General features: G+C 37.5%; 1 protein-coding gene across 8 annotated transcripts in view; it reads left to right on the top strand.

Moving 5' to 3' along the window:
• Positions 1-26,566, top strand: part of LOC143216303 (uncharacterized) — a 491,467-nt gene that overhangs the window by 107,998 nt on the left and 356,903 nt on the right. The window lies entirely within an intron of this gene.

Genomic DNA, 26,566 nt, shown 5'->3' with positions numbered 1-26,566 from the left:
ATTGTCTATCATGAAATGATTGGAAATATTATTCGATTCAATACCGTACATTATTATTCGTAATATTTCTCTTTTTCCTTCAATCAGATATGTTGTTAAAAAAATTTGAGAAATGTATTGATTTATACTGGAATTGGTTTGAGGCCGTATCTTATTTTTTTGAAAACATTGATGTCAAGCTATTCGCTTATATAATTGGCGGAAATGAGTTTTGCTATTGAAATTCAATAGTATTAAATATCAAAATAAGTTCATATGATATTGGCACTATTCAATAGTACATCTTATTGAATCAACATATATTTTTTTTGTTTCGACAGGATTTTTTTCTCAGTGTATACGTATAGTATGTGTACATTGTACATACTGTACATTATACATACATACAATATGTGATACATAATAGGATTCTCCTACGCGCGACGTTTTCATTATTCTCTCACCGTAATTAGATAATAATTAGTAATCTGCGTCTTGTATATCGAATAGAAACTCGTTTATTTTATTAAGGAGTTCAGTAATTTAATCTTGTATTTTCAAAAATATATGGAATTTCCATAATTGATCTACTTGCGAAAAAAATTACGTATAATGTTCCGCCAGATTATGTAGCAGAATTAAAATCCCGCGCTAAACCAATTTACTGCGGATATCGTGGTTACGAGGAAATTGAATATTGAAAAACTGTAATTTCAACAAGGCTGCCTAATATGATGATGAAAAAACAGAGGTAGTCTGAAAATTTGTTCGCAAAAAGCTGTTAAATACGAATTACAGGCTTCGTTATTAATGTGCATTTTAAAAATGTATTAAAACTTGCTCATGTCAAAATATTCATGCAATCTGATCATGTAATTTGAAGTAAAATTGAATAATTTGTTGGAAATAGTTTGCTGTTCATATTTATTATTGCCATTTGTTGTTCGAGCACATGAATCTCATCTCGTTTGTTATTATTAACTATATATCTTGTCTATTTCGTCTTGTACGTTTCGTGTGTAAATGTTCCACGTTATAATAATGTCTATTTATTATTAATAGAAGCCCAACAGGAACACGAAGTAGTACTAATTGGTAAACCGTGAATATCATTAGCCAGTACAGCAGGTGTTGAACTTCTTATTATCAGTATTATCGGAAACCGACATTAGGGTCCTATCAAACCAATAATTTCCTCGATGCGGCTCCTTACGCCCCACTGGCACACGTAGTCGCGTGTCTAATTAGAGTACACGCGTATGATTGCATGAACGGCACACGTTGAATCAGTTCCGCGAATGATGCATGTTCACTCGGCCCGTTTGTCGAGTCGCATCGCATGGCATCGTATCGCGGTGACACGAGCCAAGTAATGCCGCATCCTGTTACGCGTTTGATGCACTTTCAAAACAACCCCTTAGTATCTCCACCGGCGGCTCTTACCAGTTAGTCTTCGATTATGCTCCCCAAGGAGCAATCCACGAAATAGCTCTCAGTCGAGATGGTCGAAGTAGCTTGAACGACGGTTAACGGGGTCGTTTACTCGCATTTAAATCGAGCAAAGCATCGTCCGATGACTTGGTAAAGTTCGAGGCTACCGCCGCCACGGCTGCATGTGTTCTGCTTGCCCACGATTTCACCGCTCGGAAGAGTGCACCCATCCGATCAAATTAAATTAACACTTTGGAGACCCTTGAAGCCCGCCAACCGTGATTTCGGGTTCCACGATGATCGCAGTTTAGATTTCGGGGACTGGGTCGCGGCGATCTACTTCCAGAGGTCATCTCCGATTTGGGCTAGTGGAACAAACCTTTCGATCACTAAGTAACCACCTAACGTAACAGCTCTGTACGAACACAGATTTTGGAGCAACTACTCGAAGCAAGTCGCTATTAAATACCACGCCCGCCCGTGCTATAATTGATCTGCAGATTAAAGGCCATGTGATTGACGAAATTAAGGAATATTTAGATAAAACTGTACATAATAATAACAGAGGTTTAATAGAATTGACGTCTAGGGCATCCGGTAAAAAGATTACGTGCCAAAATTATAACGTAAAATATTTTAATAATAATCAAGGTGACTATGTAACGCTACGTAATTCCGATAATACACCTGGTATTTCTGAAAAGTTAATAGCGAAGTTTATGCAAAATAAAAATTTTCTACATTGATTGCAAGAAACAGAAACTAAATTGAATGTCATTTCTTCCCTTAATGATTTTAATAGAAGAGAAATCATCTATGGACCTCTTCAATTTGTTAAATTTTCCAACAATTTTGAATTTCATCTGCTCAATGTTGCTATAAATACATAAAGATCCGAAGTCTAGTTATTGTAAAGGAACTTCGAAACGATCGATATGTTGTACGTGACAGAGATGGTTTTCAACAAACGCAAAAGAAATATCAAGATCTTTCGGAACCAACAAATAAGCGGCCGTAGAAAATGTCAAACTTGGAAGGAGGCAACTCGATGTAATATGCGTAGTAATATGATTACTAGACTGCGGACCTTTATGAAAATAAAAAATGTTTGTATTGATTGCAGGACACAGGGGCCAAATAAAAATTGCATTCTTGCTTTAATTATTCTATCAAGCTGAAACGAGCACATTAATGTACTTAAATATTTTTTACATGTCCACTGCTTTAAATTGTACGTACCCATTTTTCTCATAAATGCATAAAATTATTTTACGCATTTATTGCACTGGTTTTAAATAAACTATCATCCAAATAAGCTTGTTTATCTTGTTACGCTTTGTTCATTTAGACGTGTTATAAACGTTGAGACCTCAGTTTCTAATAATCGGATTGCCACTCAACTTCTTAAAACAAAAATGAATAAATTCCCAAAATTGCTATGACCAATCTAACGTTCCTTTTCATTCTAACGAACTGCGTACAGAAACGTAGACCGATGAACAGTCCGACTTTTTCTCGCACACGTATATCCAAGATTCGTTTCGGAATTTCAGTTTTACACTCGGTACAGTTACAGGAATTCCTGCTGAAATTAACAATCATCCTTCGTAGAAGCTAGTGAAGGGTTCCGCCTTCCTGAACCAATGAACAAAGCTTACGTGTATCTATCGCGTATTACGAGAAGGTTGAATGAACGTTCCGTGACGGCGAATACGGATCAGCTTTAATACCCAAACGATTCTTCGTTAGTCGCTGTGGAATCGGCACACGCGTGCTCGTCCGCCTGCATTTTTTTTCGATCGGCTTGCTAACGAAACGCCATTCAAACAGTTTTTATTTCACTGGTTCTAAGCGCATTATCGAACGTTTATGTGAGGTATTTCTCGGAGATTACCTTGATTTCCTTAGAGAGCTTTCAATTTTAAAGGATTTCCATGCCGAAAGGTTTTACCATTAGTTCTCCGCTTGATCTTCCCTATTCATAGTTGTGTTCCGTTTTGATACTTCTGGGTTTTAGAAGTGGCCGGTACATGTTGCCATATAAAAATAACTAGATTAAATTCTTTTTGAACTTTGTGCGGTTCATATTATAATATCTGCTCTACTAAAAATATGTATTTAATCATTTGCCACGAAAGCATCGTTATAATTTCAATAATGGATAAATTAAAAAACTGGATCCCGTCATTTGACCCCGGTGGTGGTAGGTTTAGTGTTCAAACAATTACTTTGCACATTATCGGATATTATTAACACTTAATAGAATTACCGGACTGGTAAAAATTATATGTGTTTTTCTTGAGATTATAACAGTGGTAGAAATTTTCTAATGAACTTCTTGGGTAAACTTTACTTTACCGGACTCAAAATTAGTACCTTTCTCCTACGAATTATGATGTATTTGGTATGTAATCCAGTAGATTTGTACCCAGCACGGATGCAGATCGAAGTTTCGATCCTCTAGGATCAATAGTTGAGGAGCTATGGTCGCTTAAAGTTGAGCATTTTTGACAGGTAAGGGCGTCGCCATATTGGTTTGTAGTGACGACCTCGAGCCCTTACCTGTCAAAAATGCTCAACTTTAACCGACCATATCTCCTCAACTAATGATCCTAGAGGTTCGAAACTTCGATCTGCATCCGCGCCGGGTACAAATCTGCTTGATTGCATATTGCATACCCAATAACATCATAATTCGTAGGAGAAAGGCACAAATTTTGAGTCCGGTAAAGTAAAGAGCAGCCAACTTCTTTACTGGAGCATATATTATAATGATAATTGAATCAAATCTGAATCAAAGTGATCTTGGCATTAACGAAGCAATATGTATACGTCAGTTGCGTTTAGTATTTGATGGTTTTAGTATTAATGCTATTACAGAATAGATTAATATGCAAAAGGATTGCATAAGAGTAGAGTATTAAATAGATACACATATGTATAATTGGTTGGTGTAATAGAGAATTATAAATACATTGTAATGATTAGTAGGATATTGAAAACTGCGATTTTACAATTTAAAAACTTCAACTTCCTCACCAGTTTTCATGAGAATCATTGCAAAAAGCAGATCTTGTGACTTTACTTTATAACAATTTTTGATACGTATTCATAAATGAGTAGAATCCATTCGCACATTTCCTGCCTCAACACATCGACCTCGAATAGCACGAAAAATAATGGCAAGTCTTCTGAATGGCAAAGTCATAAAACCGTTTCATCTTTCTTTATCATCGTCTGCGTACGTACGATCACTCGAGGGAGATTTAATAATGCACCATCACCCCTTTTGTGCTAGGATCTTCGACACCAGACGTTAGGTAGCTATATGCAAAGCACCAGCACCCGTAACAGCTGGTCGTGTTTGCTGATCACCTGTATGCATTTACATGCACGCATACGTGAAACCACATTGAAAGATTTTGGCAAGGGTTAAACTACTTGCTACCCGAACGAGATTGCACGACGTTGTTTGTGTAAAATTTTAATCATATTGGTACATCTGGTATACTTTCCGAGGCGATTGCTTCCTCGAGGAAACAGTTAAGGTTTATTTTATCCTAGCCATGAATCAGTAGCAACCATTTTATTCATTGTCTCGCTATTGGAATGAACAGCTAACCACAATTTGCATATTGCTCATAGTATTACGAAAAGACATAAATATCTATGTAGTCCCTGTATCTTGCAATTAATGCAAACAATTTTTATTTTGCATTCAGTTTCAATAGCAGTCAATTTTCATAGGTTATCTGTGGTTTGTGACTCACGAAGTATACAAAAATAATAGATTTATTTCACCACATTACGTTCGTAATATTTTCAAAAAATAATAATAATAATTAATCGATAACCAAGCAGGGTCCTCGTGCAGTTGATAAAATGGTTATAAATAATATTTTTATTAAAAAATATCTTGATTACTGTTAAATAAAGGATATTTGTTCGATTGAACCCCTTGAAATGCATGAGAAGCACAAGAAAATCGTATTGCAACTCGTTAATATCTAAATTGTTGTAACTTTGAATCTATTGACACTAATTTAATCAAACTTAGACTGTTAGCGAGCACGTAGCCTGCTATTTGAAACGGTTTTTGTTGCATTACAATACGACGCTTGGTTCTTGAGATATTGTCGTGTAAAGACGAAAGTAATTTTGTATTAGACTATATCCTTCTCTCTTGCATATATGTCTTTCTCTTTCTCGCACTCGTTACTGACCTATCCCTACGCGCCGCAAGATGAGGTAGATCACTTTCTACTATTACTATTAGTGCATACTATTGCATACGCACTTTCAAGAAATTATTTATGAATGGAGCTACCTATTCCATTCATCTCACGTGAAAACTTTAATCACTTATATCTCGTGGACTCGTGGACGAACCGAGATATCGAGCTGGGACAAAATGCATTGGAAATAACATCAACTCCGCTATCTTTTGCACGTATTAACGACGATAACTTCTTTATCTTTACAGTTGTGATATAGTATGGGTCAAACTGTATTAGCATAGGACAAACTTTATTTCAAGAAGCATACACTGTAATATATCACTTACCATACACATTAATCATCATAATTTTTTTGAAACCTACAAACATACATTAACTTTTTATTCCCTTATCATTTCTGTGGCAGAAATAAAGTAAAAATGAATATTTTGTGTATCTCAACGATGAATTCAAAGCAAAAAATTAATTTATTAAATTATAAATTCTCCTATTTCAGCAATAATTGCAGTTTTATTATTTTACTAACTAGCAGTTTTATTCGACATTCATCCGAAATTGACAAATAAAGCCAGATATGGTATATCTAACTCTAAAATTCAAGAACAATATCTTAATTATTTCTGTACCAATTCAATAACTATGTTTTGGAGGTTAGAGTTTTCGCGAGAATTTTATGATCCGTTTCAGTAGTGTACTGTACTTTTTCACTCTACATAGCAACGTAGGGTTCGTCGAACTGCGGAAGTTCGCACACTTCTTATCGGTTCCGGATTGATTACAGCACATTGATTGTTGCAATAATTCTTTGTAGGGTTGTCGGCTTTTCCTGATACACAATATCACTCACTGTTCCCCTCCAAAAAGAAACGAAGCGGTGCGGGGCGAACGAGTTGGCCAGAGAATTGGCTTGCACAACCTAGCCATAGCCATCGATTCAGGAAGATTCTGTTTAGCGTAGCTCTTACTGTCCGTGGATAATATGCCGGGCATCCATCATGCTAGGACTGTACTACTCGGCGAATATTCAGTTGTGCAGCTTCTAATAAAATGCTGAGACTGTTCCACGTGTAATTCTCATATTTTCTACCAGGGTGTCGGGCTTGTGATATATCGTTCGATTATTTTGTCACCTATGATACTGTGACACGAGTTTATTGGCCTGTAATCAATCCGGATGTGATAAGAAATGCACAGACGGCAGCAGCTTGTCGATCCGAGTCTTACGTCAACGCAAATGAAAACCACTCCGATCACTTCTTGTAACAAGATTACTGTTTAACATCTACAACGTGTCACTGAAGTCCTCGTACTTCACCAAATGTTTTAAAAGACATACACACATTTCATGGATTTTAATTAACATGCCAGTCAAAATTAAAATATAATCAAATACTGTTTGAAATGAATTATTAATATATTAATTCTTTTAACTATTATATGGGTCCTCTCACATGAAGGAATAACTGGAAATACACATTCAATACGAAAGAGAAAAAATTAAAGAAGAATGGAATAATATGGAAATCGAAGCCAACAAAAATCTATAACATAATCACACAATTTTTTTCAAGACATCCCACGCGACCACATAAGCAGGAGAGAAAGAATCATTCTCTCCCGCCTGGTCACTGCAAAATAACACATGAATTTCTCATAAAGAAGACAGACCTCCCACCCTCTATTGCGAAATCCCACTCACTGTACAGCACCTTTTGTACGACTGCCAAAAATTTTCTACCCAGCGTCTCAAATTCAAAATCAACTCGAACAGTGCTCCTGCATCCGAAAAGCACACAAGAAATACTATTGAATTCCTTAAAGGAATCAACCACTTCCAGAAAATCTAAAGTCATCATGGAAGTTCCTCGTTAATGACCTAGATGTTGATGCGGGCTGCATGTAATCCAGTAGGTTTGTTCCCGGCGCGAATGCAGATCGAAGTTTCGAATCTCTAGGATCAATAGTTGAGGAGCTATGGTCGCTTAAAGTTGAGCATTTTTGACAGGTAATGGCTCGCGGTCGTCACTACAAACCAATATGGCGACGCCCTTATCTGTCAAAAATGCTCAACTTTAAGCGACCATAGCTCCTCAACTATTGATCCTAGAGGATCGAAACTTCGACCTGTATCCGCGCTGGGTACAAATCTACTGGATTACATATCAAATACATCATAATTCGTAGGAGAAAGGTACTAATTTTGAGTCCGGTAAAGTACAGTTTACCCATGATGCGACGTAAAAAGCCTTATAATAAAAAAAATATTACTCTTTCTAGAAAAGTAATAAATCAAGAATGTTAAATCTTGTTAGGTGTATATCCACTGTTGTAGGATGCCCTTACAGTTTCGTGTTCAAACTACATATTAATTTTTGCCATAAATACATAAAATCCGCAGAGTAACGCGTCCTAAAAAATTATGGTTCTATACGTATACATGTATATATATATATATATATGTATGTATGTATGTAGAATATTAATGAATGAAGTTGTTGTATAACTCTGAAAACGACGAAGATATTGGAAGCAGTCAAAGTTATTACACCGCATAGTCCTTTAAAGTAAAGGAGGGAGGCGAGGTGTTAAATGAGTAATTAATATCGGCTTAATTCTCGCTCACTTCACCACGACTGTCGTCTAACGACGAGTGACTCACCGCCAGTGACTACTATTAAACTCAGACCATACAATCTTATCCTGATAAGCATTTGCACCCACAAGACACACTCGAACCACGTATTCCCCGCACTCGCACGTCGCGTGCATTCTCCGAATCTCAGTCACCCGAAATCCACCCTACACCGTCACACGAAACTCTTCCGCCTTGGTCCAAACACATATCATTCGCACACAACATTCTGATATCTCCTTCACGCGCCGACAATCACTCCTCTCTCTGACTGTTACCATTCACGCTTCTCTACAGTGCCGGAATATTTTTTCAGCAATGTTTGCAATGTCAATACCGTGGCTCAAATATTCGTTGATACTCAATCGGAACGCCGAGTGATTGAAGAATTCTGCCTATACTGTCCTGTCTGCCGTCTTATCGGCGTTCGATTGAATGATAGCTTTGTTTAACCCTTGACAAGGTAGACATTCTCAAAATCCTCGCAAATGCTTCTAATTCTTTTTTCGAAATCATATTGACCAACTTTTTAAAATCCGTTTTTATTTAACAACATTTATAATAGGATAGAAAATACGTTATTGTGTTATATACGAATGAATTTCTTTTGTGAAAATCAGTTTAACCAACCTTTTTAATCCGTTTCCGACCAAACTTCGGTACGCCCACTCTCTGAGGAATATTTCAAAATTGTTTACAGAAGGTAAAATTATTAGATGCGAGGCGTGTTTTCGTGCATTATTGTTCGCTGTCTAGAATTTGAGCATAGCTAGGTCAATTATAAAAAAGTCTAAATTATCGGAAGATTATTGTAACGTATAACGCTGATCAGACAGAAGCAAACTGACAATCGATCGTCGTTCCCGAAGGGTTAAACAACAATGGGAGCATAATCGATCCAGGTTTTTGCTCAGAAATATGTGTGACGATTGTAGCCGGCTCATCGAACACGTACTTCACAGCACGGTGATTGATAAAAAGCTCGGGAATGCTGTACGCGCGAGTTTCTCGCGAGCGTATTAGTATCTCCGCAGGCTCCATTGAGAATTGTTATTTGTTCGTGGAAGCGGAAAAGGGATATCCTTCCCGGTTCCTGGAATCAACGCGTCGATCGTTCGGGTATTTTTCTGGAGAAAATTGAGAAGGAATCATTGAGTCGACGGCGTTCCCTTTGTGTCGCAAGTAGAATATCGTAAAAGTAGTCGAATTATTCATCGCGCTTTCATCCTGTTCCAATGTAGAAGACGGATACCGGCGTTCTGGTGGAAGGGTCGCAGCGCTTGTCCGTCCTCCTGTAGGTTCACAGGAGGGTTCTCACACGTTTACGGTGTCTGTCATCGGTATTCGGGAATTCAAACAGAAAGAGAAGCGAGACGGCTACGACTACGACGACGACGGGCGGAAAGTTTTATTTACTTCAAAAACGCGGCGCCAGGGATCCTTGAGCCAACGCGAAGGGAAAATAAAGTTTTGGCCCGGGGTAGCGAGACGCGGTAAGATGAAGAATCAGAAAAACTGGAGGGAAGAGTAGTCTCGGCGGTTACCGTTCTCGGTTGGCGAGAAGAGGAATGACAAAAAATCGGGAAGAGTTGAAAAAGTCAATTATCGTGGCAATCCGAGTTACTACTCCGGCTCGTAGAAGCTTGCCAGCTTAGCTAGAGCCGTCGAGACGCGTCGCCTCCGCGTGCGACGGCGCGTGCCACGTGAAACCTGCAAAACCCGACGTAGCTCGTCGTTTGCGCACAGCTGAACGTTAAATTATTTCGCCAGGGGCAAGTGGGTTATCCACCAGAGAAGAAGAAGAAGAAGAAGAGAGAAAAAAAGGCAGAAGCGAAGCTAAAAGTGACTTCACTCTTTCTGGGCATATACGGCCGCGAAGCGTTACGAATCTCCATGAAAATTAAGTACCACTCTCTTCCCGTATCTATAATTTACCCCCGAGGCACAGAGGGCCGGTGAGATTCTCCCCGGTGTCGACCAGACGAGCAGTTCCTCTTCCGGCGAAGAGCCTTTCGAATTTCGCAACCGGACGAGCTCCCAGCGAAACTCGTGCTACGCGCTTTTCGCGCATTACCGCTCCCAGACACGGTTTAACGGCTGTAATCCTATTAACCGGGCCATTCCGGTGTGAAACCTTCGAAAATTCAAATTCCTTCGCACATTTTTCCGAAACGAAAAGTACCTTCGTTAACACGCTCGCTGCGCGCTGTCACCCATATTTGCGCGGCGGAAATATTTGTCGAAGTCTCGTTGTCTGCCGCGAGAGAATTTTGTCCGTTTCACGAGTTTCATGTGTTTCGTTCATAGAAACGATCAACGTTATTAGTGACCACTGTTAGTCTATTGATAATGAAGTTTTCGCCTATAATATAGATGATTCGAGTATTAATAAATTGATATTCAGTGGCATTCATTTTATGACAATGATTTTCTGCTGTCCGTACCGGTATTTTACCTATGCAAAAATAAAAAAGTATAATTGCACGAACATATCTTCTCATTGCCCACCTTCAAATTAAAATAATCATCTTTCATCATTTGTAGAACTACAAATAAATAACAGTACATAATAGTGATTTAAAATTGATTGTAATGCATTCTATCTTCCAATCACAAACACTATTCATTGAATGTTTAATATTTGTGAGATTGAGAACTTTGCTCGTGAACAAAATTTTTACATTTTATAAGTTATATTCGAACTAGAACTTAATCTTTGGAGAGGAGCATTGTTTTAGCTTTTCTGATTGAGACTTGTGATTGAGAAAGTATTTTTAAACAATTCTGTGATCAAAAAGCTTCATGGCTCTTTCAGTCTCTGGTTAGATATTGCTACTATTACATTGGGTGTGATTTTGTACGTTTGGATTATTATTGAAATTCAATTTCGTCCTGTTAAATTGCTGAAATATTATATTATATTATAAAGAGGACTACGTATAGCTTGTAAGAAACTGAGTTTCTAATCGTGGACAGGCAGAAAACTGATGCTGCCGCAGGGGTGAAATATACTCTAGACGTGTAGTCGTCTGCAGGGCGACTGGACCCAAGGAGGTCGTTCGGTCGGTAGACCCATCGCCTATCGCGTCACATCTGGAAGTTTATGATACGTCAATCGCTATTAAGCTGGAAGTTAGGACGCTAAAAGCGCACGTGTTTACTGATAACGTGCGGTAATAAATTAACTTTCGGGGGTCTGAGTCCAATATTAAGTTGACGAAAGTTGGAATTACCGCTTGGGCGTGTTATCTCGGGAACACCGGGTTCCAGTTGTCGGTATCATAAACCCGACAGTGTAAAATCTCTAAAGAAGTCGTATTTGCACCGCAGCGGTGCGGTGCACGATTTCGATTCCGAAACCGGTTCTCTGCGGCCGATGTTTATTATACAACGATAAATATTACACTGTTACAGTGAAATTTTTGCGCACGGCTCGCCGAACCACGGGCGGCAACAGACAGTTCGGCTAACAATCGAAACGAAGAGGGAATTTTATTAAAACGCGTTAGAACGCGTATCGAGTGCGCCGGTGAAACCTGCCGGTGGCGGGAGAAATGCATTGAATGGCGTGCACGAAACTCGCGATAAACCATTTTCCAATTTTCCGCTCGAATCTACCGAAACGCTTTCTCTTCCACGGCTGCTCGCAAAAATTCCTTTCCCTAAGTTCGAGTCCGCGGTATCGGCGGGTTTCACTCGCGATACCGCTGCGCCGCGCCGCGCCGGGTTGTAATGCACCAGATGCCACCCCGCTGTAGACGCGTTCGATTTTCCACACAATTTTCGTACCAGCAGCGGACAGATGGCCCGCGAATCGTATCTATTGCCGCTCAACAATATCGGCCGTCTTCCATCGCATTCTCCTTATGGCTCTCGTACTCTCGAAATCCATCAGCGTCGCTGCGGCAATACCGACCCCAGTTCACCTAACTACGAGTCGCGTTGTAAAGAGACTTACACGGAAAGTGTAACAAGAACATTATTTCGTAAAACACGAAAGTAGCAGTAGAGTGAAAATCAGTATGGACCGTCCAAGTTAAATCTTTTTCCCCTAATTCACAAAATTTTCATTTCTTCTTCCAATGGTTACGTTCTTTCGCAAAATCTTTGCTCTTTCGATTACTTTGTTAGCCGAGGTTTCTGCCTCATTTTCAATCGTTGAGTAAACTTACAGATCTGAACATCACAGCAAACACTTCAGACATTTTCAGTGATGCTTCTTGAGCAATTGCGCGTAATGTCAATGTTGAACGCGAGGCAACACGGATAATGGCTTGTCTTCCCAATGTGATAATGTTAGTGGTATTGTATTTTCCGCCCATAATGTGCAGGATCTTTTACCAAATTGTATATTACCTTGCGACTTACTTGCGATATTTAAAATTTCGGAAAATTGTAGAATTTTCAATTCAATAATTTTTGCAGTTTTGATTTCTACGATAGTCTTCGAGAAATTAGGGATAGCATGTGCTATCATTTTATCGAGGAGTGTACCAACAGCGGACAGATGGCCCGCGAATCGTATCTATTGCCGCACAACAATATCGGCCGCCACCCGTCGAGTTCTCCTTATGGCTCTCCTGCTCTCTACTCCACCAGCACCATCCCATCGCCGCCGCAACACCAACCCCCATTCACCTACCCGCGATTCGCATTATACCTTGTATATTGTGGAACTAGCTATATAGAAGCCGGTGCAAATATTTTGTCTGCACGTGCATACACGTACCCCCCGTGCAAGGTGATTACATACATATGTAGATGCCGCGGATCTAATAATGGAAATTATGTCCGGGGTATACCTGCGACGTAACATGGCGATCTACTTGCGCATACAGGCCCGCGGGACACAAAGGAAGTCGCTTCGGAGATTCTGTTTGCGAACTAGTTTTTCATCGAGGCTGCCTCGTGCACCGTACAGAGCTTGCTGTCATTTATTTTTAGTTGGAAAGACTAGTTTTTTGGCATGCTTGTATATAAATTTTGTTGAGAGGAAATAACTGAAATTACCGTCGCTGTACTTGATGATCGTTACTTGTTATTTCTCCGGTGCCCGTTTTGAAATGGTTTCAGTGTGAACGTTTTATCACGTTTCTGGTTATTTGCAACATTATTTCTAAATACACAGCCCCTAGACAATTTATTTTCCATTGCAGTTGACCATATACAAGGTTAACTATTTACGCAAAGATGAGCGTCAAGTCTTCCTCAACATAACACCAGAAAGGGTTAAATTCAGCTACTTAACCTCTGTCTGACCCTCTAACTTACTAGGTCTTCTTAATCCCTTGCTTTAAAATATAAACTCAAACTCGTAGTGGAGATTTTAACCCGAAATAAAATTCTATTTTCAAGTTATTAACATTTAGAATTGTCGATATGAATTATGTGTTAATTAAGACTAACAAAAGAAGTTCTAATCACTCCAACTGCAAAATAAATCATAAGACAAGGGACTAAATGTCGGTCGTCCACCGTGTTTGTCAGAGAAGCACGCCAACCTCCCACAACAGCATAAAGACTCGCAATCCCTTAATGACAACAGCTAAACACTTCACGGCCACCCAGCGCGTGCAACCATACCGTCCAAAACACATTCGTACGTACCCGGACGCGTATTAACATACTAACCTATAGTTATGTATATATTATAATTATGCAATATATATTATATGTACTATGCATACAATACATATGTACACACACAATTACACACGCGCGAGATCGTGGTCCACGAGTATATAAGCATCAGTATATCTAATATCCAAACCTCCGTAAATACATACCTATACGCACGCGGGCAACGGTATTACGTGCACCCACAACCGATATAGGTCGGTTATAGGTGGAGGGTAATATTCGAGGATGCCGAAAGCACGTTCGTGCGATCGATCTCTTAGTCTGGCCTTCCCTCTTAGCGAGTCTTAGTCCAACACAAGCTCTTTCGGTTCGCGGTGCCGCGCCGCGCCGGTTGCATTCGGGGTTACAGACTTCAACGTCGCCGGGAGAGAAGCACGACTTGTTTCAGCGGGAGGATGAGGGTAGGAGAGCAAGGTGAAAAGAGAGAGAGATAGAAATAGGGGAGAGACAGAGTGACAGGGGTTCAGAACGAGGGTGAGAAGGATGGGAAAAGGGGATGTTGGCGCGACGAAGCGAGGGTGAAACGAGGAAAAGGAGAGGGCCGGCTCTCTGAGTAGGTATCTCAACTTACGATTGCCCCGGGGGCGTGCACAGAAGTGCAAAGCAATCGTCTCCTGGTCCCGACCTCGTGGCGGCGACGGAGGCGGCTATAGGTTCTTCTGGAAACGGTAACGTATCGAAATACATGCACCGGAAACGTTCGGCCCGGCGTTACTCTTTACTTTCCACGGAGCTCCCGTTACGCCGACGGAATCCTCAACTCGACGCGAATTCTCCCGTTCCTTTTTCTCTTTCTCTCTTTCTCTCCCACCCCGTCGACTAACGTTTAACAGCCGTTTCGAAAGCACCAGACGTCGGCGCCTCTCTCTTGTTTACCAGCACGATGGATGCACGCGCAATTATAGCGGGAAGAAATTGAAATTGCCCGCTCATTCGCCCGCCCTCCACTACAGATGGCTTAGCCATTCGGTGCCTCCGGGGGATTTAGGTGCGGGAAGGTGCGAAACAGTTGTTCACCGTGGATTTATGATCGGAGATCTGCTGCGGGGGCCGGTTTCCTGTGATATATTGCGCATCGGAAGAGGGCGGCGACAGAAATTAGAAAGGAAAATCGGAGCACCACCACCGTTTCTCGTTCCGGCAAAAATACGATCTTTCTACGGTCAATAGTGTTTCAAATTATTTTGATATTTACTAGTCTGGGACAAAAATATGCAGATCATAATTTAGAGCTAGTTGCATGACGTGTTTGTATGGAAACAATGAACTCTTAACCCTCCAGTGCACAAGTCAAAAGCATTCAATGTTTCCGATTTTGTCTCACATCAAATGACCGTCCTCCTGCAACAGATAATTGAAACAGAAGTGATGTCAATATCTGTCGTGGTTTCAAAGAACACTGTATTTGTTGCACTTGCATTCGCCCTACTATTTTTTCACCCAGTAACCGAGCATTTATAAACACTTCTCACAACAGGAAATCAATTTGCATATTGCAGTTTTAGAAAACTATTTCTATTTTCCCACGGCATGCTAAACTTCCGTCACTGTGCTCGCCAGTTATCTTTCCCTTATCGATACTTCGAATTTGGTATAGAAACTCTAGGAACATGTTCTGAAGATATAGCATCATTGGATATACAGTGGGTGTACAAATTATTCGTACACCTTTTATAAACGAATAACTTTTTCAAAATTGGATCCAACAGCTTGAGTTTTATGTATAAAACTTATATATACCGTGCAAAAGAAAGATGCACCCAGTATAATTGTATAAGATATTGTATAATGACAAACAATATCTTTCTGTAGAAATTGTATTGTACAATGATTGATTTATTGCATTTAAAGTATTGGATAATCCGTAATAACACATATTCTCAGAACTATTCAATTAATAATATCAGCGGAATGCCTTTTCAAATCTTATTGTGTTCTTATCTGATTTTTTAATCTTTTCTATTAACTATGGCCGGGTGCTTCTTTTTACATACTATTACATACAGTGGTTAACGAAAGTATTCGAACGCCCTTTAAAATAGAATAACTTTTTTATAATTGTACCAAACGACCTGATTTTTTATAATCAATTAGAAGTTTTGGTTTATGAAATGATGGGCAAAAAAGATGTTTAAAACTTTTTTATATGGGCCCTTAATGAAAATTTAAAATATGTTAGTTATACACATGCTGAAAATTTCATCGAAATCGGTTGACGCAGGAAAATGTGGATTTTAAGCAGAAACTGATGAAAAATCGTGTAAAACTACGATTTACACCATTTTTAACCGCTTGTAGCTTGTGTGTATGTTAATCGATTTCGATGAAATTTTCAGCATGTGTACAACTAACATGGATCTACAAAAGATATTTTAAATTTTCATTAATGTCCCAGACAAAAAAGTTTTAAAAAATGCATTTTTTGCAGAAATGCAGAAAAATCTTTTTTGCATATCATTTCGTATAAAGCAATGCTTTAAATTGATTATAAAAAATCAGGTCGTTTGGTACAATTATAAAAAAGTTATTTTGTTTTAAAGGGCGTTCGAATTGTATGTCGGCTCCTTTAACATTTACTGAGAAGGTTGAATATAATAGAGAAATAATATTTCATTTTGGATCACCAAAGGGTAGCATAGTATTCACACTTCTCGAAGTCTGCTTAAAATCTTGAGCACGGGTCTGGCACGATATTGTAAAGTGGTTAAAAGTGTCAAACTGAGGGAACATGAGGTTAGCCACTAGTAACTTGTGTCGCAATGTCGTCGAAGTGGATTCAGAGCGCCTGTAGCCAGACTTGAGACGGTCGAATTCTCCAGAGAATTGGAATATCCATTGAATTTAATCTTATTACGGTTACCTTAGTTCGGTCGCAGTAGATACTCGCTGGAAAACAAAGTAATTGTCTGTCGACACAACCCCTTGACTATACGTTCTTCTCGTAACGTATCAGGATACATGGTTGCGAGAGGGGGGAACGAGCCACCGTTATCCTACAGTTTCGGACTCGAATTACAGCCGGTGGATCCACAACTCACGGAATTTACGCAGAGGGCTGTTCCTGCTTTCTTTCGATCGCCCGTTGTTTACAGGATATTTCGTTGCACTTTACGCCGAGTGGGCCGGCGGCACGAGATTTACAACAATAAACTGGGTTAAGTTCAGTTAAATCGAGTTTAGCGGCCTTGTAAAGGAAACGCTGACTAAACGGTAAAGCACCACGCCGAAACTTGTAAACTATTCTTGATAGTTACGTCGCGAGCACTGTTAACCGAGTTGTAGTTCCATCGTTCTCGGTGTCAATTCCTACAATGTAATTGCATGCCTTCTTCGAAAATACTTGAACGCTAAAAATCTCCCGTACGCGTACGACCCCGGAAGTCACTAAACCATTTTCAAATGGAATAACCCTTTTATTTTTTAAACATTTATATTTATTCTCTCTGTTAAGCGCAGTATTATCAAAATTATATGTTTATGGATAAAGAAAATTTATTCAATCATTTTTGACAACAGCATGTCTATCATTTTAATTACTTGTACACACACAGTAAAAGAACTAAATAACTGGTGATGATATTGTACACTTAATATGAGGGAGTACAATTACTTTCTCTATGTTCGGATTGTTAACCTAAAATTAATTATCGTAACGATTTTTCGTTTGAAATTAATTCTCAACGTTTCATTATCCCCGTTCCGCAACATATTCTGTAATTTGCAGATTTTGAATAATAACGGTGAACAGACGCACAAATTAATTGTAGTGCAGAGATGAGTCTGCGCTAATATGTGTATATATGTATATTGTTAACGCTGACGTAAGAGAATTTTGCAAGAGAGATGTGTACTCTAGTAACAATGTATTTGTTTGTTTCTTGCGGGAAAATAGAATGCATCGAGTTTTCGAGGTTTTCATCGTCGAATACATTGGACAGATGATTAATGTTACGTAGTTCACTGCAGACACCCACTATGGCTGTTTTTATGCTTGATACAATCTCAAGGCTTGTTTACTGTCAGGTTTGTCACATGTGCTACCGACATTAACTATCCGTTCCAACTGAACAAGCGACATGTCGCGGCACAGTAACGAAGAGTATATAGATACACTTCTTGCATTAGGAACACGCAGCGATATTGCATGGAAATGCATCTGATGCGGCGCCGCTATTATCGCGAACGATATCTTAATCGTCGCCATCCGGATACGCGAGTTATTACAATAGCTAAAATGGTTGGTTGATTACTGTCACTTGTTATGTTCGCTTCATGCGTATGTGCAAATCTGAAAAGCAAATTAACGAGAGTCGTCAGTCAGGTGCATTCGGCTGATTTCGAAATTCATTTTTCTCGTAGCCAAAGTGCCCAATGCAATTTTGTTGCTCTTGCTATCATCCACATTCTGACCTCAACGAAAGTCATTACAAACAGCATGCATCTGTTTTAACCGTGCAGGTAGTTGAAAAATAAATCTTAACTCTTTCTTGAGGTTAAACATTTACAAAATATGTTTATCATATTACCAGTAACTATAATATTGTGTGCGTCTCTTTATAGTATTTTGCATGTTTATATTATATTTGGTAAAAGATTTTTAAAAATCGGAGTTAGTAGTAATAATATTGTATCTATGTTACTTAAACAATTATAATGATATAATTTGATGTTTATAATTAGGAAAATTAATATGTTCTACAATAAATAATTAGAAGTAAATATACATTTGATAAAAAGAGCTAAATACATTTAAATAAAGATAAATACATTTTAAGTATACAGTCAAATGAGGATATTTCCAACGTGGGTAGTTGAAAAATTATACAATGGGTATGTACTATTATAATACTACACTATACTAAAGAATTCTATTCTGGGCAATTAACCTCATAGCGGTAGACCAATACCGCAAAGTGCAGATGATAATGTAATTCGAGGTAAATTGGCAACAAATACATATTTAATAACGTGAATAGCATAATAATGATTTCCACATCGAATATTAATTAGTGAATAGATTCAAAGTGGTTTCCTGAACAAGAAAAAGGGATAGAACTTTCTGACGAATCAAATAAAGTAAACGGTAAATAATACAAAATGCATAAAGCATGCTCATAGCTGCATATTATGTTGTGCAAAAGATAGACGTTTCACAGAATCCTTTTAGTTGATCCAGCTTCCAGAAGTTTAATTGTACTGCATAAATAGAGAGAACGGGAATTTCGTTGACATGAGTTACGTGAATTTCCTACAGGCAAATGGTTTAAATGCGAGTAATATAATTCAAGAGGAATAAACATTTAATTCGCTCGTAAATAAGTTCATTTACGTGGCACCTGAAACTTGGACTTCCGCAATGCAACGAGTCTCGCGGTTTTACCCCGTGGCTGTTGATCTTCTTGCGAACGCTAATCTTACGGTATATATTAATTCCGGTAATTTCCTGTAGTTTAACAGTAGCTGGAACAGCTAACATCAATTTCACGATGATTGAATCGTGAGTTAACTTATTGCGTTTTTATTGAACCATCTTACTTTATTCGACATTCCAACACCTGTCCACGATGTCCACACACAAAATTTATAATTTCAAAATATGAGAACTACATATGCATTGATTTCCCCTTATAATAATTTGAAAGAGTTACAAATAATACAACAGTATTTTTAGATTCTCTAAATGTTTCTACTTTTCATTGAATATTAAAATTTTTGAAAATAGAAATCTAATGTAACTCGTAATATCTCAAACAAACTACATTTCGATTTGAATTACTACTACTATTATTATTATTATATATAAGAAATAAAATTTCTATAAAATTTGAAAACAACGATACATAAATTTTAAATTCAAGTATATCTTAACGTGGTATATCAATTTGCGTCTTGCATTTTATCTACTCATTTTTGTAATAAATGTATAATTATAACACACTGTGCTAGACACATTACATTTTATAATTTACCGACAACAAATTTACGGTTCTATATAAATATTTTCTGCATTATGTTGTATAAACGGAATTAAATCGTGGTTAATGTTACTTTGCGTTTAACGTTTGATTGACACTCCGCTTTCCACAAGGTAATTAACTTTCTTGTTGCAGTTAATTCGTCGCTTTTCAGACTACAAACGACATACAACAACGACTACAACAACAAATAAAATTATTATTAATACCGTTAATATTGAACAATGTGGCAATTATTTTAAAAGGAGAAACTTTCTACAACGAAATTTTGATTTTGTTTTAAACATTTGTTTTGAAAGAAGATTAATATTTCTAGCGAAGAGGTTAGTCTTGTTTCCGAGTGATATTTAATTGAAAGTAGATACCTTTCCTTGAAAATACCTATTCATACTGGTTTTTGCTGAACGAACAATTGTCGCGTGATCCTTGATACACTAAACGGTTTTAAAACGTAATCCTGCGACAACAGATTATCCTGGAAACCTTAGATGCAGAGATACGTAGGACAAAAGAGGGGATACTCGTTACTTTCTACCCTCTTGCTCGAATTACGAGAAGAAAACATACAATTCGGGGAATCTCTAGAACTGGAATGTCTTCATTCTTTGATTTCTGTTGTTTCTTTGTCTGTATGTACGTTCTAATGTACAGATTAACGAGGGTTTAATGATTTCGTAATCCGCAAACACGTGTAATAAATTTATTTATTTGCATAGAACCTACAGGTCATATTCATTATGAATTTTCTTTAACCTCATTAATTTTCAAATTGTGTTTCAATAAATTTTAAATAAGAAAGAACTTAATTAAGAAAGAATGTCTGTATATGATGTAGTTTTTAATTAAATCGTTGCTACGAAAGTAGGACAGTAAAAAAGTCAACCAAAAGTTAAGTATAAATGAACTCACAAGTACATATTTCATTTATAAAAATATACATAACGTTACTATACATTTATTACGGAAAATCTGGAATTTCTCAAACAAGAACATACGTGGTCCGCGAATATTTAAATAAACTATGGATATACAATTTTTTACAACGATAATGGCAACAATCATAACAATAAAATTTTGTGAATTTTCTGAATTATTTATTAGATCGATGCAAGAATAAATACTGTTTCCATTGCTTAACTTTTATGTTCGTGTTTACTACCATCGTAAAGTACTACTCACTGTATTGATTTGCATAAATGGTTTCTCCTTTCATTGTTTCATAATGTCCATTTAAAGCTGTTGTAGTAAAGATAGAAAAATGCAATTTCAAGGTATTGTTATTGAATGCATTGGAAAAATGTGTTAAAAAATCATAAGACAATCAATATCGTTTTTTAAAAACATTAACAATTCAACCGAATACAGAATTCTATGTATAGCTAACACAATTCTAGAAAGACTTGATCAGCATCGAGGTCGTAGCGCACGTCGGAAACTTTTCATCGCTAACTCACCGCCGAAACGGTAACAAAGAAGACACGTACCAATCGGAGGTTTAGAACAAAACATAGCCCCGGTGGATCAACAGCGCATTTTTATGAGGACATACGTATGTATTGGAAGTAGTTCAACGATCGAAACGTTTCCGGGGCACGCGAGTAATGCGCTTTCGAGACAAGAGCACAGGCGACGTTCCCCCGTTCAATCTTTCGGAGCGATTCGCTGGCAACGAATAGACACTAATAGTCGAAGAGGTTTGGTAAATTCACGGGAATCGGAATCGATCGAATGCCAGTCAGAGGGGAGATCGCCACACCAAAAATCCTCAGATCGTGACTGCTGCCACGCTCTTTCTCCCTCTCTCTCTCTCCCTCTCCTTTAGCCTCTCCCACCCTATATACCGAATACTTCGAATAGAATTCCGGAACATTCTTGACGTCCGTGACGTAGCTACCGAATTAACAGTGTGTACAAGCCCGGTGAAATGGCGGTTCCCTTCCGTTCACCGTAGTTGTCGGTTTCTCTGCGGCAGTTCGCTCCTACATACCTGCGGTGGTGTCAGTTTTGCAGGTTTCTTCGCCAACTATTCCGAACTTCCCCGGCTGGAACAGACTTCCCTCTCGTCGATTGTATCGGCGGCACATCGGTTCCGGTGCTTTCTTTGCACGTGGATTCCGTTGTTGTCACTGTAACGGCCCTGCGCAATGAGCAACATCGGTAAACAGAGGCGCCCTATTCAATGTGTATGGCTCATCGTCCAATGCATGCGCGTTATATCTGATATGTACGTAATAGTACCGATTCAAATAGTATAGTATTGACGATATAATCCATTGACTACGTGGCAATGTCGCCGCTGTATAGTGCCATGGTAAACGGCAGTGTCTTAATAATATGCTGTATAGTACCTGACGTACATAATTCCGATGGTTTGATGGCGCGCGTCACACAGTGGTCCGGACAGCCGATCTATCAGCTCATCAAGATTTTAACACTATTTGGAAGTTTAAGGGTAACAGTGTAGATCGTTGAATTCGTCGTGACATCAGCTACAATATATATTGATCTCTAAAAAATTAAAGGTGGCCTTGAGTTTTTATAGAATAAACATTTTTTAAAAAATTGTATTGAAATTTGTAGACCGCTAAATGTTGATTAACTTTTGTTTAAAACATTTCTTGCCCTCATTGCCGGAATTGCTGAAAAAATCATGCTTGTGTGATTCCAAAAAAAAAAATGTGAAGAGTTAAAATATTTATCGGTCAAATAAATAGTATGGCTAAACACAGGGAAATGAATTCTCCTTTAATTTGTACGTCGTCGAATTATTATAAATACAAATAAAATCACAAACGAAGATCAGAATATCGTGTACAAGATTTGAAAACTCAATTACTCACTCTAGTATTACTCGTAATTAGAAATAACCAGCAAGATTTTATTGTGTATCTTTGACTGTTAATTCGAAGATCTTTGTCGCCCCTCGTACAGCATTCCTTTCAATGTTTAACTTCTTTAATCAAACTCGTAACTTTCGAAAACAATCGTAAATTTTTCAACTTCTCATTTCTATTAGTTACTTTCTTTGCCAGGAAGAGGCAAATGTATCGATCGTCCGAACTTCGGGTTCGGTTTAAACTTTCCTTCCCGGCGTCCGAAAAAAATTTCCATCACCCCGGCCATTGAAGTGCAATCTCTGTTGACTATGGACATTCGAAGAAGTTCGGGCAACTTCTGTAGCCTGTTCTCAGTTCGAAACAATAAATAAACGATAGTAAAAAACGAAGTTTCGTATAGCTGTTATGCGCGCGTTTCATCTTCCCTCTTTTTATTCTTTCTTTTTTCGTAGCTCTCCCGAGTTTCAACAGATCATTCTAAATCCCCCAGAGTAGTCACGAGTCGTTGAAACATGATTCCTAGCACGACGAGTGTTTCTTTGCGCAGAAATTCGACCCTCGAAACGGGGACTCGGCTACATGGAAAGAGAGGCGACAAGCGACAACATCGTCGTGCAGATGTCATAAGAATGATCGTCTGTGGTGTTTTGTACGTCACGATTTTCTGTTCAATTTTTTCAATCGTCGAGTATCCTTGTAGTGGTGATCCTTCACCATTAATCGAGCAGCTTGCACTCCTGACAAACCTGACAGCCACTTTTTTTAACATACTACATACATGCTAACTGCACGACATGTCTCCAAACTTAAAAATTAATTTGTCTGCTAATGTACAAAATGTATTAAAGATTAGAATCTACAAGATGTAAAAATTTATTGCCTTTACTCATTAATATCTATAGTCCTTTCTCATTAACTTTCGATAGAATATTAATCCTATTTAGTCTGAAATTTTATTGTGAACGCTGTAAAAATGAACGTTTATATCACAGATATAAATAAGTGTAGATTATCTAAATAACAAGTATTTGCAATTTTCTCCATGATTCTTGGTATTTAAAAAGAAGTTGAACATGTCACTACATTATTTTTTGTATTGATTAGTGAAGTATTTGTATTTATACATTCGTTTGTATATTTGATTAACGTCGTCTGATAAATTATTTGATCCTCAAGAATTATATAAACTTTATTCTGAACAGTTACATGTATAAAGATGTAATATAGTAAGTTGTAAAGAACTTTGATTAATGTCAGTTGTAAACCTTTAAATATTTTGATTGAAATTTGATATTTAATCGTACGAATACACAGTGTCGCATGTATGAATGAACCATAATTCGTTAGAGAAAACGGTGCCAATTCAAGCAATTATTGCATATATCATGAGAAGTATGTTCAAACGCGGCCCTTTGATTGTCAAAGTTTTTAATAACTGTAACATGGAACTTATAGGCGACTAATTAAATGTACAATTTCCAACGATCGAAAGATAGATTGGCCACTCCTGGAGCAATTACTCTAGCAATATTCTGCAAATTATTGAAATATTATATCGACGACACATTTGATGCGAATAATTGAAATTGCAGCGAAAGAAATATTGATGCAAACTGCATTTGATTGAATCGCCGGTGAATTGAATGTGTGTATTGTAATGGAGATTGAACTATCTTTATTGTAAGATTCCTTTTTGATAAAAATATAATTTAGACATGTTAAGAAATGAACAATGAGTGCACTTGCATGTGTTATTAAAAGCATTCTACAGAAGCCAATATGAATTGAATGATGGATTACAATCAGTTTTATTAATCATAATCCTATAAAATATAATGTAGACTGTTTAAATCTAAAAAGTTTAAGTCCAAAATATGTGTTATATTTACAATGCTTTCGACGAAGTTGTAAAACTCATTTTTATATTAAAACTCGTTTATATTATATTATAAATGAGACTCGAAGACCGTACGTTGCAAAGCGATACAATCAAACATTGAATGTTGGCGAAATTGTTTTATCAAAAGAACAGAGGGACAAATGGAATACCTCAACTTTTGAAATTGTTCTGCTAGGAACATGGAATTTCTTCGAGTCGTGTTTAATTTATCAAATCATTCCTATTTCGTTGAAGGGTGATTTCAAAGGCACACAACAGGTTAGTACAAACTGCACTTGTTGGAGTAAGGATATCTCTATTATTTATACAGAAGGTCTCAATTAACCAGCTTAATTGGGAGATAAACGACTCGGATAAATCGAGACCCAGAGGAAAAGAAATTTTAAATGTTACAAATTAATTATACAGAATAAGCATTCCATTTTAATACTGAAATTACGTTCTTCTTTTCGATACAATTTATATATATCATATATATGTATATATTTATACATACATCACTTCGTTTCAATAATATGTACTTTCTTCTAACATTTTACGGTCGTAATTAATTTATTATTAAATATGGTACTGGATTAAACGAGAATGCATATGATCCTGTACATGCACATGTAATCAGGAAATCATTTTTTCAATTTTATGCATTTAATATTCTCCTTAGCTTTGTTGATTAAGAACAGACATGAGACTGCAATAAATCATTATTATAACATGGGCACGCTGTAATTAATTATTCTGTTGAAAAGAAGATAATGATTCACTTTTCTTAGATGTCGTATACGCATGTCTTCTTCGTTTTTCATTTAAAATACTTTTCACATTAATCGTATACCACTAACCCCTTAAGCATCTAGCTCGTGAGTCATGAACTACCGTGGCTCACTTATGTCACCTCTATGGAATGACATACAGCTTCGTACCTATTCTAAATTTATAGTTCTAAGCCTGTAATACCAAACGTTGCTTCCAATAAGAGAAATCCTATCCTTTATATTCCATTATTACATATTACTTCCTTATGTATGTTGTTACGTCCCACCAGACATTGGATGTTGCGATTCAAATGTGTACATAGTACATATCGTATCCGTGAAAACTGTTGTTATTATTGGCAATTTGCTCTGATTCGACGGTTCGGAACAGATATATCTCGTTTATAAATTGAAACAGGCGCTGTGCAATCACGATTCCTTCATATTTGACTGTTCTCTACATTGATCTTCAAAATATACTTGTGATGTGCAATAATTGATCCACCTGTTATGCAATATGTGTAGCTTTCACTACAGTCGGTTGATTCTCTTGCGATTTTATAACGCAAATATAAATGATTAAATAACGTAAATTATGTTGAAATAATTGAAGTGAATGTAAAAATTTTCAATTCTTACTATTCATTTTCATGAGGAAACATAAGCTGCGACTGTTGTTGCTCATTTCTACCTAAATATTCAATCTGTGCAAATGTAATGATACCAGAGAGAGCACCGGATATTACTCAATGGCGTATCTAAATTGTCAATGGAGTTTCATAATCGTAAAAACACTTCTAGAATGATTCATTATGTTCAAATATTAATAACTGTACTAATTCAGATAATAACGTAATGAAATCTGTGTGAAAGTGTTCTGTGTACCTACTTGAAAAGTTTCTCCAATGCAAGAATTTACAGAATTTTCTTAAACCGATGAAGTAGAGAGTATTTTACGGGTCTACAAATAAAACAAACACATTACTGAAATCTAATTGTTCAGACCTTTAACTACCAAAATTGTAAGACTTGCGGAAAATTGACTTTTTCCCGACTTTTCGGGTCAAATACCCGAGTGTGTGTCGCTCGTGCAAAAAGAAACCGTGAAGCGGGCATGGTGCCCGAGGGGTTGGCGGCTAAAAAATTCTGGGATATTGAGAAACACGGGAGAAGGAGACGCGA

The sequence above is a fragment of the Lasioglossum baleicum genome, chromosome 15, assembly GCF_051020765.1.
Source record: "Lasioglossum baleicum chromosome 15, iyLasBale1, whole genome shotgun sequence".
Classification (NCBI taxonomy): Eukaryota; Metazoa; Arthropoda; class Insecta; order Hymenoptera; family Halictidae; genus Lasioglossum; species Lasioglossum baleicum.
This window is presented reverse-complemented; position numbering and strand designations above follow the sequence as displayed.